This window comes from Vicia villosa, linkage group LG6 (assembly GCF_029867415.1).
Source record: "Vicia villosa cultivar HV-30 ecotype Madison, WI linkage group LG6, Vvil1.0, whole genome shotgun sequence".
Taxonomy (NCBI): Eukaryota; Viridiplantae; Streptophyta; class Magnoliopsida; order Fabales; family Fabaceae; genus Vicia; species Vicia villosa.
The window spans coordinates 136,246,538-136,262,003 of NC_081185.1; positions in this window are offsets into that span (position 1 = coordinate 136,246,538).

Below are 15,466 nucleotides of genomic sequence, written 5' to 3' on the forward strand. Positions count from 1 at the left end.
ACATCATCAGTTGAATCCCTGACATGTTCCACACATAGTTCGACATCATCAGTTGAATCCCTGACATGGATCACACATAGTTAGACATCATCAGTTGAATCCCTGACATGTTCCACACATAGTTAGACATCATCAGTTGAATCCCTGACATGTTCCACACATGGTTCGACATCATCAGTTGAATCCCTGACATGTTCCACACATGGTTCGACATCATCAGTTGAATCCCTGACATGTTCCACACATGGTTCGACATCATCAGTTGAATCCCTGACATGTTCCACGCATGGTTCGACATCATCAGTTGAATCCCTGACATGTTCCACACATGGTTCGACATCATCAGTTGAATCCCTGACATGTTCCACACATGGTTCGACATCATCAGTTGAATCCCTGACATGGATCACACATGGTTCGACATCATCAGTTGAATCCCTGACATGTTCCACACATGGTTCGACATCATCAGTTGAATCCCTGACATGTTCCACACATGGTTCGACATCATCAGTTGAATCCCTGACATGTTCCACACATGGTTCGACATCATCAGTTGAATCCCTGACATGGATCACACATAGTTAGACATCATCAGTTGAATCCCTGACATGTTCCACGCATGGTTCGACATCATCAGTTGAATCCCTGACATGTTCCACACATGGTTCGACATCATCAGTTGAATCCCTGACATGTTCCACACATGGTTCGACATCATCAGTTGAATCCCTGACATGGATCACACATGGTTCGACATCATCAGTTGAATCCCTGACATGTTCCACGCATGGTTCGACATCATCAGTTGAATCCCTGACATGTTCCACACATGGTTCGACATCATCAGTTGAATCCCTGACATGGATCACACATAGTTAGACATCATCAGTTGAATCCCTGACATGTTCCACGCATGGTTCGACATCATCAGTTGAATCCCTGACATGTTCCACACATGGTTCGACATCATCAGTTGAATCCCTGACATGTTCCACACATGGTTCGACATCATCAGTTGAATCCCTGACATGGATCACACATGGTTCGACATCATCAGTTGAATCCCTGACATGTTCCACGCATGGTTCGACATCATCAGTTGAATCCCTGACATGTTCCACACATGGTTCGACATCATCAGTTGAATCCCTGACATGGATCACACATAGTTAGACATCATCAGTTGAATCCCTGACATGTTCCACACATAGTTCGACATCATCAGTTGAATCCCTGACATGTTCCACACATGGTTCGACATCATCAGTTGAATCCCTGACATGTTCCACACATGGTTCGACATCATCAGTTGAATCCCTGACATGTTCCACGCATGGTTCGACATCATCATTTGAATCCCTGACATGGATCACACATGGTTCGACATCATCAGTTGAATCCCTGACATGTTCCACACATGGTTCGACATCATCATTTGAATCCCTGACATGTTCCACACATAGTTCGACATCATCAGTTGAATCCCTGACATGTTCCACACATGGTTCGACATCATCAGTTGAATCCCTGACATGTTCCACACATGGTTCGACATCATCATTTGAATCCCTGACATGGATCACACATAGTTAGACATCATCAGTTGAATCCCTGACATGGACCACACATAGTAAGACATCAACAGTTGATAATTTAGAAAATAAGAAAATAATTTAGAAAATACTTAAAAATTAATAATTAATAAGAAAATAAGAAAATAATTTAGAAAATAATTAATAACTTTGTGAAAAAAATTAATAAGAAAATAACTTTGTGAAAATAATCAATAATTAATAATTAATAATATAGAAAATTAATAATTAATAAGAAAATAACTTTGTGAAAAAAATTAATTAAAAATTCATAAGATAATAATTTAGATAATAAATCCACTTTGCCATTAATGAAAAACTATTTTTCCTGTTTGTGTGTTTTGGAACATCAAAACATTGAAAATTAAAAAAAATAAAAACAGAGGTTAATCATCAGTTGCATAAAAAGTAAGGGTGAAATTAGGGTTTATTTCCATCTTCAATCGATACTGCTACTGCCAACGACATTGCGCGAGATTCACGGACACACACGACCATGGCTGAATGGGGAAGGTTTGTTCCAAAAATTTGTTTAATTCCTTGATCTTAAACTGTTCTTCTGCTTCTCCAATATCGGGTTTTCATGTAATGTGTTTGTATAATGTCTATAATGCAACCTGATAATCATACTGTATTTGAAGAAGACAGTAATATCCGTGTAAAAAGTGATACGGGATATTGAAGTGGTTGTTTGTTAAAATGCAGGGTGAAAGAAGGAAGCTGCGATGAGGATGATTCCCAGGAAAGGAAAATACCTGGGAAACGCACAAGGAGCTTTGTTTTGAAGCAAATGTTGGAGGAGGTCGCCAGGAACAAGAAAGAAAGCAAAGTTAAAGGTAAAGACGGTCAAGGAGAGATGCCATCATCTGCATCCCAAAGGTACTTAACTTATGATTTTTAATAACATGAAAACCAATTTCTCCTTGCCATTTCTTGTTGAGTAGGATGCAGGTATGATTGTAACCATTAAGTGTTTTATTGGACCCTGATATGATGAACTCACTACCAGGAAACATAGTCTGCATAAGGATACTTCCAACATTAGGAAGGAAAAAGGCACCATGGAGAAAGGAAAAAGGAAATGTGAGAGAAGTGGTGAGGTAGAGAAAGGGAATCTTAAAAGAGAAGGATGTGCTGAAGGTGGTGTTGGTTGCAGCCACAAACATAAGGGTAACAACATGGAGTCTTCGGACCTCCACGACATTCAAAGAGATGAGCATGAATACACAACTATATCATCGGATAGCGAGAGGTAAATCAAATGTGTACTGGAATTGTGTTGAAGTAACTGCATAAGCATTTGTTTGACCTTTTTATACATTGTGTTCGTATGAAGCGCCGACACGCCATTCAGAAGGCGTGTCGCCGCGTCGGACATGGATACTCGCACGACACGCGTATGACACGTACATTGCATTGTTATATTAATATATAAAATATGTTCTTGCCGTGTCCGTGTCCTATGTTTTCTGTATTAGCGGAGTCCTCGTGTCCGATGATATGTCCCGTGTCCGAGTCCGGGCTTCATGTTAATTGTGATTTTGTTTCAGTGTCAGGGTGTATAGCCCTATAATTGTGGATCAGGACGAAGAGATGTGGTCGCGAGAAGTAGTTGATGCGAAGAGGACGCGGAGTAATGTTATGGTAGGAAATGAAAAAATTTGATCTGTTGTATAATTTCAATTGTGTTTGAATTGTATTGAAGCTGATAATGATTTCTACTTAATTTGCAGCAACTTCCAGCCAACGTCATCGACAGCTGCCAGCTGCGAAACTTTTCAAATATTGAGCTCTATGACTGTGACAATAATGAACCCTATGACTGTGAGATTAAGAAGAGTTCGAAGAAGAAGGAGTGTTATTTGTGTGGGGCTTGGTTTGACTATATAAGGCATGCTGAAGTGCAGGTTGGTGACAAACTTCGCTTTGCCATCCGTTACCCACCTGTTGAACAAATCATGGTTTATGTTGAGCGCAGGGGTGATACCGCAGGAGGACATTGAAAGGATCCGTCGTGAATGAATTGCTGCGGAATACTCAGTTTTTTTTGTAAACTGTATGTTATGTTGGGTGCTGAAATACTTGTAAAACATAAGCACTCATATTGAATATTTCAGGTTTTAAAAGAATACTTGTAATGTAGTTTATTTGTCTATTTTATCTATTAATATATCTAAAATTTGTTTTATGTGTATAGTTAATTTTAATTTTTCATATTTCAAAAAATTTCATGATATTAAGTTGGATTTATTTAAAAAATAAATATATCTATTAATTTGAAAATATATGTTTATTTTTTATTTTAATACAAGTTTTAATCTATAAATATCATCTACTTGCTTACAATTTGTATTTTTTATATGACCAACATGATACTTGTCTTAATATTATTGGTGGGTCAACAAGTCAAGTTCTATTTATTAGGAATCACTGGGGGTGTTGGTGCCACTCTTGGCTGCATATAAAAAACGAAGCCTTGTTTATATATTATAAGTGGAAGGCATGTAAATAAATGAATACATTGTTTGCCCTAGTGGCTCAGCTCTTGCCCTTAGTCTTCTCTCTTCTCCAAGGTCTGGGGTTCGATCCCCTCCCAGACCTTTTGTTCATTTTATTTTTAGTTTTAGCTGTTTTGTATTCTGGTCAACAATATTATGATGCTTTTTTTTTCCAACTTTTTCTTTTAACAATTTATTTACTTATACATAATTTTTATAAATAATTTAAATTTTAAGAATGTTAATTTTACTTTGATAATTTTTATAGGTCAATATAATTTATTTAAACGTCAAAATAATTGTTTTTAAATACCATAACTTTTAATTTAAATTAACGTGAGATTTCTAAATTTAGACATAATTTATTTTTTAAATTAAAAAAAATCAAATTTTATAAAATACATTTAGCGTCAGATTTTGTAAGTTAATTTTTTTTTTAATTTAAGTAAACATCAAGTTTTTAAATAAAAAACAATATTTTTTTAAATTTTAAAAAAAATAAAATTAACGTGAGATTTTATAAGATTAATATAATTCATTTTTTAAATTAAAAAAAAATCAAATTTTACTAAATAAATTTAGCGTTAGATTTATTAAGTTAAATTTTATTTTTTTTAATTTAAATAAACATCCAGTTTTTAAATAAAAAATAATATTTTTTAAATTTAAAAAAAATTAAAATTAATGTGAGTTTTTATAAGATTAACATAATTTATATTTTAAATTAAAAAAAAATCAAATTTTACAAAAAATATGTTAACGTATTTAAATAAAAAATATGTTAATGTATTTTAAAAAAATGTTATTGATTTTTTTAATTTAAATGAATATCAAGTTTTTAATTTAAATAAATAAATATGCAGTTTTTAATTTAAATAAATAAATATGCAGTTTTTCTATTATTAATTTTAATTTTAGTAATGTTTATATGTTAATGAGAGGGGGTGCATGTTGCAAAATTAGAATATAATGAGTTGGTGCAGGTAGCAAATATGAAAATCAAAGATCTATGCATTCTTAATTTGCTGCATTTCTCAATTTTGCTCCCTTCCGATTTTTCTTTTATTTTTTCAATTTTTTCAGCACTCAATTAATGCATAATCATTGGCTGCAGAATTTTCAGCTTTTTCTGTACCATTCTGCATTGGAAACAGCGCCACACTTACACAAGCATTAAAGGAATTTTATTGTGTGTGATTGGTACACCATAGCAACCATGGCTCCAATTCAATCCAAGGGTACTTTAATTCAATCCAATGGCAGAAAAGCATTTGAAACCAAAAAAAAAAAAAAAATGATGTCTCTCACGGTGAGAGACCTAAACAGGCCTCTCACCCTAGCCTGAGCCAGATTACCAGGGGGAGAACTTGTGTTACATGAATTATCAAATACATTTTTCATAAAATAAAACAAAAAGATTTCTTAAGAATTAAAGATCACTGAGTTTTTTAAGTGACAAACTCTCATTTTTTATATGAAAAAACTCATTTTTTTACAATACAATAATTTTTATTTTAATTTTTTAATCTGCGTTAACATTTTCCAAAAGATCAAAATGAGATGCATATGACATTTAGGAAGCAAAACGGCCTATTTTTAGGTAAAATAAAAAATTGGCAGCTATTTTAGGTAACTTTATTCATTACTATTTCATTGTTCGGCTTTTTTATATAGACTATGTTAGTGATATTGTTATTTAGTACGAAATAATCGGCTTTTTTATATAGACTATGTTAGTGATATTGTTATTTAGTACGAAATAATTTAAAGAAGAAATGTAAGAATGTATATATGTTATTATTTTAGAGATAAATTTTAAATTGATTTTAAATTTAATTTCTTTTTTAATAGGGATCATAGGGTGGTGGTGTTAATGAGTGGTTGAAATTTATTCTTGTCTTTCTTGTTTTCATATTTTCTTACTAATACATTTTTCTTTTATATATTTATTGTTCCAATTTTTTTTATTAAAAGATAATATATCATATACATATGTATGTACCATGCATGTGTCCCAATTTCTTTTTAGTATTTTTTTCTTTTTATTATAAAGTTCTTTTTCACATTTCAACTACAGTATTTATCTTTTACCAAATATACCTTCAAGTAACTTAAACATTTAAAAAGTAATAAAAATTATTTTACTTATAAATTTTTAAAATAAAATGATATTTCAGCCATCATCATTTAATGAATTTAAAGACAGAATTAATGGTGGGGTTATCCTTAAATTAATAAAAACTATTAAAATATCATATTATATTATTTCAATATAAAATTTATTCACATGAAAAAAAAAACTTAATTTAATTTTTAATAAATATTTATATTTTATTATTAATTTTGATGTGAAAGTGCATTATATTAAAACATTGAAAACCATTAAAGTTCTAATGCTCTTTTGTATTTTTAAATGAATAGGAAATTTTTATAAAATGACCAAAATATTTTATTTTGCTCACATACATAAATATTTTATAAGATGTAACATTAGAGATATTCTCATTTCAGAACTATATCTAACACTAAGTTTTTTTTTATTGAGTAAATGTATATGAATTTTTTATCCTTAAATAAATTCTTAATTAAAAAAAAACTTTAGCAAGGTTGTCTGCAAAATCCTAATCATTGAAATTTTCAATTGGTAAATATATTTGGGTACACAATTATTCTTAAAGGTAAAAAAATTCACCCGTACTGATTTTAAAGGAAAAAGAAAAAAGAAATACGTTTGATTTTGCAATAAAACATACGACGTGATTTTCGGGTTTGATTATTCCATGTAATGATAAAAACAAGTTGTTTCTGAATAATGGTGTTTGTGCAGTGCTTTTTTGGCAAACACTGAAAAGTGAAAAGCAACACTACTATTGTGTGCCAAACTAACGGTTGTAATTCCAATGCTCCCACGTTAACTTCATCACAAAATACAAATACATAACTATTGTTTTTTCTTTTCATTTTTATTTACTTAAAAAAAGTCATATTAATAATATGTAAAAGGGTACATGTGAATGTTGGATTTTAAATGTGAGAGGTAAAATCTCATATCCATTAAAAATGGAAAAGTATTAGATTCATAAGAGAGGTGACACATATATCCACTATCTTAAGGTTTTTGATAAATATGCTGCGTCAGAGTTTCTTATAACTATGAACGTTTGGTCCATTGACACTTTTGGACCTTACTCCTCGGATAATTGTTCAAACAGAAACGTGATCAGAGTAGAGAAAAATACACAAAAGCTTTGTTCACACTGTCCGACCAAATTGCATAAGTCTGCACCTATAAAGTAACTATAGTTATCTAAAACCTTAATCCCTAATTTCCCTAAATTTTGACTGACCCATTGGAGGAGAGATGTTCTGGTGGATAAGGATTGTCTACCTTGAGAATTTCACAGGAGGAAATAATGTGACAATCTTGACCATTAAATCATCTTCAAATATATTTGTACATCCCGTATTTTGTTAGGGAACTCGGATAAGGGTCGGGATTGTACACCTCCAATTAATGGACGACACGATGACAATAACAAAAATCTGGGTGCTGCGTTATATTCTAGGAAAATGGTAAGATGAGGTTGATAGTCGTTACGATGCTCAAAAGTCATTTATTATGACCATCGTTAAAGAATGTGGCGGTTACGTCCGTTATGGCCATGAATGACTATTACGCTTATTAAATCATGCATATATACTGTCTAGTGGAAGAGGAGGGGTTGCACTATGAATTGGGCCTTCAACAACGTAAAAGAGTATCCTGAAACGATCTAAAAAACTCATAGATAAAGTCTAAAAAAGAATACACAGAACACACGTAAAAACCTTGAACCACCAACAATGATGACCATTCATCCCTCCCAAAAATTATCGATTCTCACTATTTCCTTAAATATTTACGGTTCTTCCTGACAGCATCAGGAGAACTAACCAATTGATGTTTTTTATATAACAATATTTATTGTATTCAATTGAAAAAAGGATGAGATTGCACTGTATAATAATGTTACTGGGACAATCTGCTCCCATGTTCTGGTGTATGGGTGGATAAAGGGAAACATGCATATTTACATGCATTGATCAGTCATCACATGGATCATTTCATGCGTATCAATATGTTAAAAAAACAAAGACATCTCATGCATCATCACAAAGCAAGCATTTGATGAGCGCTCATGGAAGACCATAGTAATCCCTAACAAATCAATTTGCAATCATTCACTTCTTGTTAACATTCGTCGACTCATTTGTTGAGGTTAATCATTTGTCCTCTGTTCGACCTTCATCAATACATTAGTTGACGTTGGTTATCTTTTTCGTTAATACATTAGTTGACGACGATTATCTTCTGTTTATCGACCTTCGTCAATACATCTGTTGATGTTGGTTATCTTCTTTCATCAATACTTTAGTTAGTGTTATTTGTCTTTTGTTTCGTTTACCTTCATCAGTACATTGGCTGATGTTGGTTGTCTTTCGTTTGCCTTCATTAGTACATTAGCTGATGTTAGTCGTCTTTCATTTATTTTCATAAGTACAATTAACTGATGTTGGTCATCTTTCATTTTCCTTCACTAGTACATTTAGCTGATGTTGGTCATCTTTCATTGTCTTTATCAATACATTTAGTTGATGTTGGTCATCTTTTGTTTTACTTCATCAGTATATTAACTGATGTATGTCGTCTTTTGTTTGCCTTCATCACTATATTTAGCTGATGTTGACCATCTTTCGGTTACATCCATGAGTATATTTAGTTGAAGTTGGTCGTCTTTTGTTTAACTTCATCAGTACATTCAACTTATGATGGTCTTCTTTCATTTTCCTTCATCAGTACATTAGCCGATGTTGGTCGTCTTTCGTTTCCCTTCATAAGTGCATTAGTTGATGTTAGTCATCTTTCGTTTCCCTTCATCAGTACATTAGTTGATGTTGGTCATCTTTCATTTTCCATCATCAGTATATTAGCTGATGTTGGTCATGTTTTGTTTCCCTTCATCAGTATATTAGTTGATGTTGGTCGTTTTTTATTTCCCTTCATCAGTACATTAGCTTATGTGGGTCGTCTTTCGTTTCCCTTCATCAGTACATTAGTTGATGTTGGTCATCTTTTGTTTCCCTTCATCAGTATATTAGTTGATGTTTGTCATCTTTTGTTTCTCTTCATTAGTACTTTAGCTGATGTTATATGTCTTTCTTTCATTGACTTTCATCAATATATTAGTTGATGATGGCTATCTTTTGTTGATCTGAATTGACACATTAGTTGAAAACGATCTGTCGGCGCCATTGCCTTTCCCCGACAAGTCTTCCAATTTACCTCCTTTAAATTCCTTGTCACAATCATCTAATAGTCCCCACAAAGCTTGTTTCTCATATCATATCCCTAGTGAAAAAAGAAAAGAAAAATAGTCCATTCACAGTGTAACATATCATCTCATTGCATCAAGGGACAAAATTCGGGTCTTTTGTATTTAATTACCTTCCTCCCTTTATATCATAAAGACCAAAGTCATTCATGCTTATTGGCTAAAGATAATTAAATAGGGGCAGTGTCATACCCTAATTTTTTCCCAACTCTTTTTACCTGATTCATTTGTATCAAAATAAAAAATTAACTGTTGTTCGATTATTTTTTTGCATTGCAAGTTATTGTCCAATCATTTTTCATATTTCATTTTTTCCCACATTTAATAAATAATTGAATTTGCATTTCTAAGTAAGAATTGAATTTTTTTTTTTTGATAGGAAGGAGGGCCTAAGCCCAAAAGAAAACAAACAACAAGAAAATACTCCTGTTGGAGCCAACACCTATCTTATCTCTATCTATCACATTCTTGCACCAACTAGGAGCCTCCAAAAGAAAACTTGTTCCTTCATGATATTGCTTCCCTGCTACAGCTAACATGTGAGCACATTCATTGGCTTCTCTATAAATATGGTTGATTTCAACCCCTTCAAACTTGTTCATCCAAACTCTTATTTGTTTCACCAAGTTCTTGTGTCTATAAAGTCGTTTCCCGCTATCCTTGATGGCCTCAACTGCAAGCTTAGAGTCAGCTTCAACAATAATATTCTTGTATCCTTGCTGAACTGCAAACTTGACCCCAATGAGAATACCCCAAAACTCTGCCATAATCGGACTGCACTTACCTATTTTGTGATAAAAACCCCCCAGCCAGTCACCGTTATCGTCTCTAACGCATCCTCCACACCCAGCCATTTCGTCCTTATCACAAGCTCCGTCAACGTTCAATTTCACACATCCTGCTCCGGGCACTGCCATTGAGTAGAAATTGTTTCCCGAGTCCTGTCATAACTTGATTATTCATCATAGTGGCTGCTCTATAAGTTTTGATCCGCTCTTCAATAACTTCTCCCATGTTATATGGCCTCACAAAACTGTCCTCATGATAACTTTTATTTATCCAATCCCATAGAGCATGGCACCCAACAGCCCAAAATCTACACCAATCATCACTACCATTTATCTCATGCGACAGATTAATCAAAATCCATTCTTGCAAATCCACCGAGTAAAAGTCATTCACAATGGCATCTGGCACACGGTTACTCCACATGCTCCTCACCACCTTACAATCGCGAAGAGCATGCAGTGCTGTTTCATTAACCGCTCCGCATAAGCTACAATCTGCTGCACTTAACCCAAAGATATGCATCCTACTATTTGTCAGCAACCTATCATGACTGAGAATCCAAAGAAAACATCTTACTCGCTCCTGCACTTGAATTTTGCATTTTGATTAAATGATTAAATTCGCATATTTCTATTAAATGAATTGAATTGGCATTTTTTTATTGAATTTTCATTTTAATGATTAAACTTGCATTTGCAATTGATGAACATTGAATTTTCACATTTATAATAGGTTTATTTGATTAAATTGGCATCTTAATTACATTTGCATTTTATTGCATTCTTAATAAGAGTAATTAAGTTTTGCATTAAGTGTTTATTTGAAATTTTGAATAAACCAAATGGGATTAGACAAAGTCCTATCTTTTTTCATTAAGCATTTTTTTTCACAATTTAAGCTTCTATTACATCATACATTAAACAAAAGAAATAACAAAAAGAAAAGTTTCATACTTCACATCCTTCATCCAAGCATAAACTAGCATGTTCCATGCCATATACTCTTAAGCACAATAAAGAAGGCATAGATTGATCTTATTTGTTGTATAAGTAACTGTCATTTACATAGTTTGTTAAGTTAGTTATAGGAGTTAGTTATAGTGTAACTGACTCAACATAACTATATATGCTTGACACTGTGTATGGTTGTAAGTTCAGTTGTGAAATAAAACTTTTGCCTTCTTCTTCTTCAATGCAAGCTCTCTAGTTTTCATTCACACCATGTCATCAATGAGCTGTAAAATTAAAAAGCAGCTATTAGTTCATCAATATACACCATCACATAATATCCAAATCAGTTACAATTCATACATACATAAATACACAAGATAGTATTAGCATTCAAACGCGTTTTGAATTTCACAATCAATACAAAAATTCAGTTAGGACTTATGCTATACTACCACATTGCAAGCCCATAGAAAGAAACTTGATTCTAGATCCAGAAAATGTCTTTACTTAGGACTCAAACTTGGAGTCAAAGGTCATATTCTTTTTGATTTGAAATCCAAAGAAATTTTTCTGTCTAGAGATATTGTCTTCTTTGAACATAATTTTCCTTATCCACCACATCCACATACATATTCCTCTCCATCCATTCAACCTTCAAATGAACTCTTTGATTTTCCTTTCATCCATGAGCCTATTCCTCAACCTACTATTCCTCCACCATAGAATGTTTCCACTAAAACTACCAATCAGTCTTATCCCGACAATGTTGTTTATAATTCCCCTTCTCCATCTTCTAACATACCTTCTACTCTCCCTGTGCCCATTTCTGAACCTACCATTCCACTTAGGAAATCTGCTAGAATTACCAAAGTCCCTACTTGCCTTCAATATTTCCACTGCAATCTGATTGAGAATACAGTCCAATTCAACAAGTCAGCTGCCACTCAATCTTCTTCCCAAAGTAAGTATCCTTTATCCAGCTTTCTTTCTTATCATAATACATCTCCTGCTCACAATCAATATATTCTACATCTTTCCTCCATCCCCGAGCCTAATACATATGAAGAAGCCATTGGTAACAAGCATTGGAGTGATGCCATCCAATCTGAGTTACATGCTCTCACAAAGAATAACACTTGAACACTGGTTCCATTACCTCAACATAAAAGAGCTATTGGATGTAGATGGGTTTTCAAACTCAAGCAACATACTGATGGCTCTGTAGAGAGGCACAAAGCATGATTAGTTGCTAAGGGTTTCACCCAAGCTGAAGGATTGAACTACATGGACACTTTCAGTCCTGTTGTTAAAATGACCACCATAGGAGTTTTTCTAGCTATTGCTGCTTTTAATCATTGGCCCTTGTTTTAACTTGATGTCAACACAACATTATTACATGGTGAAATCAATGAAGAAGTGTATATGCAGCCTCCACCTAGTATCACACTTCCTCATTCTAATCTTGTTTGCAAGCTTCAAAAATCTCTTTATGGATTGAAGCAGGAAAGCAGACAATGGAACACAAAACTGATTGATACTCTTTTGCAATCTGGCTACATCCAATCCAAGTCAGATTATTCTTTGTACAACAAATCCAATGGTCCTCACTTCACCATCATCCTTGTTTATGTAGATGATTTGGTCTTAGGGGGGACTGATGTTGATGAAATCACTAAAATTAAGACCCTTCTACATAACAAGTTCAGCATCAAGGATTTAGGTGCCCTTAAATACTTTCTTGGATTTAAAGTAAGCAGATCCAAAGAAGGAATTTCTCTCTGCCAAAGAAAGTATACATTGGATCTATTGCAAGATGCAGGCCTGACTGGAGCCAAGCCTTGTAATACTCCTATGCAACCTCATCTCAAATTACATCAAGGATGTGGTAAGCCTCTTTCATATCCTACCGAATATAGGAGACTGGTTGGTAGATTGTTGTACCTCACACATTCCAGACCTGAGATTTCTTACACAGTTAGCAAACTTAGCCAGTTCCTGAGTAATCCTACTGATGAAAACATGCTTGCTGGCATTCATGTCCTAAAATATCTCAAAGGCAATCCTGGAAATGGTTTGTTCTTTGGTTCATCATATGACCTCACACTCAAAGGATTCTCATATTCAGATTGGGGAGCATGTCCAGATACAAGAAGATCAACAACTGGCATTTGCTTTTTCCTTGGAGATTCCTTGATTAGTTGGAAGAGCAAGAAGAAGACAGTTGTATCCAGGTCATCATCAGAGGAAGAGTATCGAGCATTGGAACAAGCTACTTGTAAAGGCCAATGGATCTTATACTTGCTACAAGATTTTAAAGTCAAGCATTCTGGACCATTTGTGATCTATTGTGACAACAAATCTGCACTTCATATAGTTGCTAATCCTGTGTTTCATGAGAGGACAAAACACATAGAGATTGATTGTCATATGGTGAGAGATAAAGTGCAGGCAAGAGTTCTACACTTGCTTCCTATTTCTTCAAAGGATTAAGGAGCATACATTTTAATAAAATCTCTGCATGTTGGACCTTTTAATGTCTTACAAAGCAAGTTTGGAATGCTGAAAATCTATTCCAGCTTAAGGGGGGGTGTTAAGCACAATAAAGAAGGCATATATTGATTTTATTTGTTGTATAAGTAACAACCATTTACATAGTTTGTTAAGTTAGTTATAGGAATTAGTTATAGTGTAACTGACTCAGAATAACTATATATGCTTGACACTGTGTATGGTTGTAAGTTCATTTGTGAAATAAAACTTTTGACTTCTTCTTCTTCAATGCAAGCTCTCTAGTTTTCATTCACACCTTGTCATCAATGAGCTGTAAAATTGAAAAGCAGCTGTCAGTTCATCAATATACACCATCACATAATATCCAAATTAGTTACAATTCATACATACATAAATACACAATATAGTATTAGCATTCACACGCGTTTTGAATTTCACAATCAATACAAAAATTCAATTAGGACTTATGCTATGCTACCACATTGCAAGCCCATAGAAAGAAACTTGATTCTAGATCCAGAAAATGTCTTTACTTAGGACTCAAACTTGGAGTTAAAGGTCATATTCTTTTTGATTTGAAATCTAAAGAAATTTTTCTGTCTAGAGATATTGTCTTCTTTGAACATAATTTTCCTTATCCACCACATCCACATACATATTCCTCTCCATCCATTCAACCTTCAAATGAACTATTTGATTTTCCTTTCATCCATGAGCCTATTCCTCAACCTACTATTCCTCCACCATAGAATGTTTCCACTAAAACTACCAATCAGTCTTATCATGACAATGTTGTTTATAATTCCCCTTCTCCATCTTCTAACATACCTTCTACTCTCCCTGTGCCCATATCTGAACCTACCATTCCACTTAGGAAATCTTCTAGAATTACCAAAGTCCCTACTTACGTTCAATATTTCCACTGCAATCTGATTGAGAATACAGTCTAATTCAACAAGTCAGCTGCCACTCAATTTTCTTCCCAAAGTAAGTATCCTTTTATCCAGCTTTATTTCTTATCATAATACATATCCTGCTCACAATCAATATATTCTACATCTTTTCTCCATCCCTGAGCCTAATACACATGAAGAAGCCATTGGTAACAAGCATTGGAGTGATGCCATCCAATCTCAGTTACATGCTCTCACAAAGACTAACACTTGAACACTGGTTCCATTACCTCAACATAAAAGAGCTATTGGATGTAGATGGGTTTTCAAACTCAAGCAACATGCTCATGGCTCTGTAGAAAGGCACAAAGCATGATTAGATGCTAAGGGTTTCACCCAAACTGGAGGATTGAACTACATGGACACTTTCAGTCCTGTTGTTAAAATGACCACCATAGGAGTTTTTCTAGCTATTGCTGATTTTAATCATTGGCCCTTGTTTCAAATTGATGTCAACACAAAATTATTACATGGTGAAATCAATGAAGAAGTGTATATGCAGCCTCCACCTGGTATCACACTTCCTCATTCTAATCTTGTTTGCAAGCTTCAAAAATCTCTTTATGGATTGAAGCAGGAAAGTAGACAATGGAACACAAAACTGATTGATACTCTTTTGCAATCTGGCTACATCCAATCCAAGTCAGATTATTCTTTGTACAACAAATCCAATGGTCCTCACTTCACCATCATCCTTGTTTATGTAGATGATTTGGTCTTAGGGGGGACTGATGTTGAGGAAATCACTAAAATTAAGACCCTTCTACATAACAAGTTCAGCATCAAGGATTTAGGTGC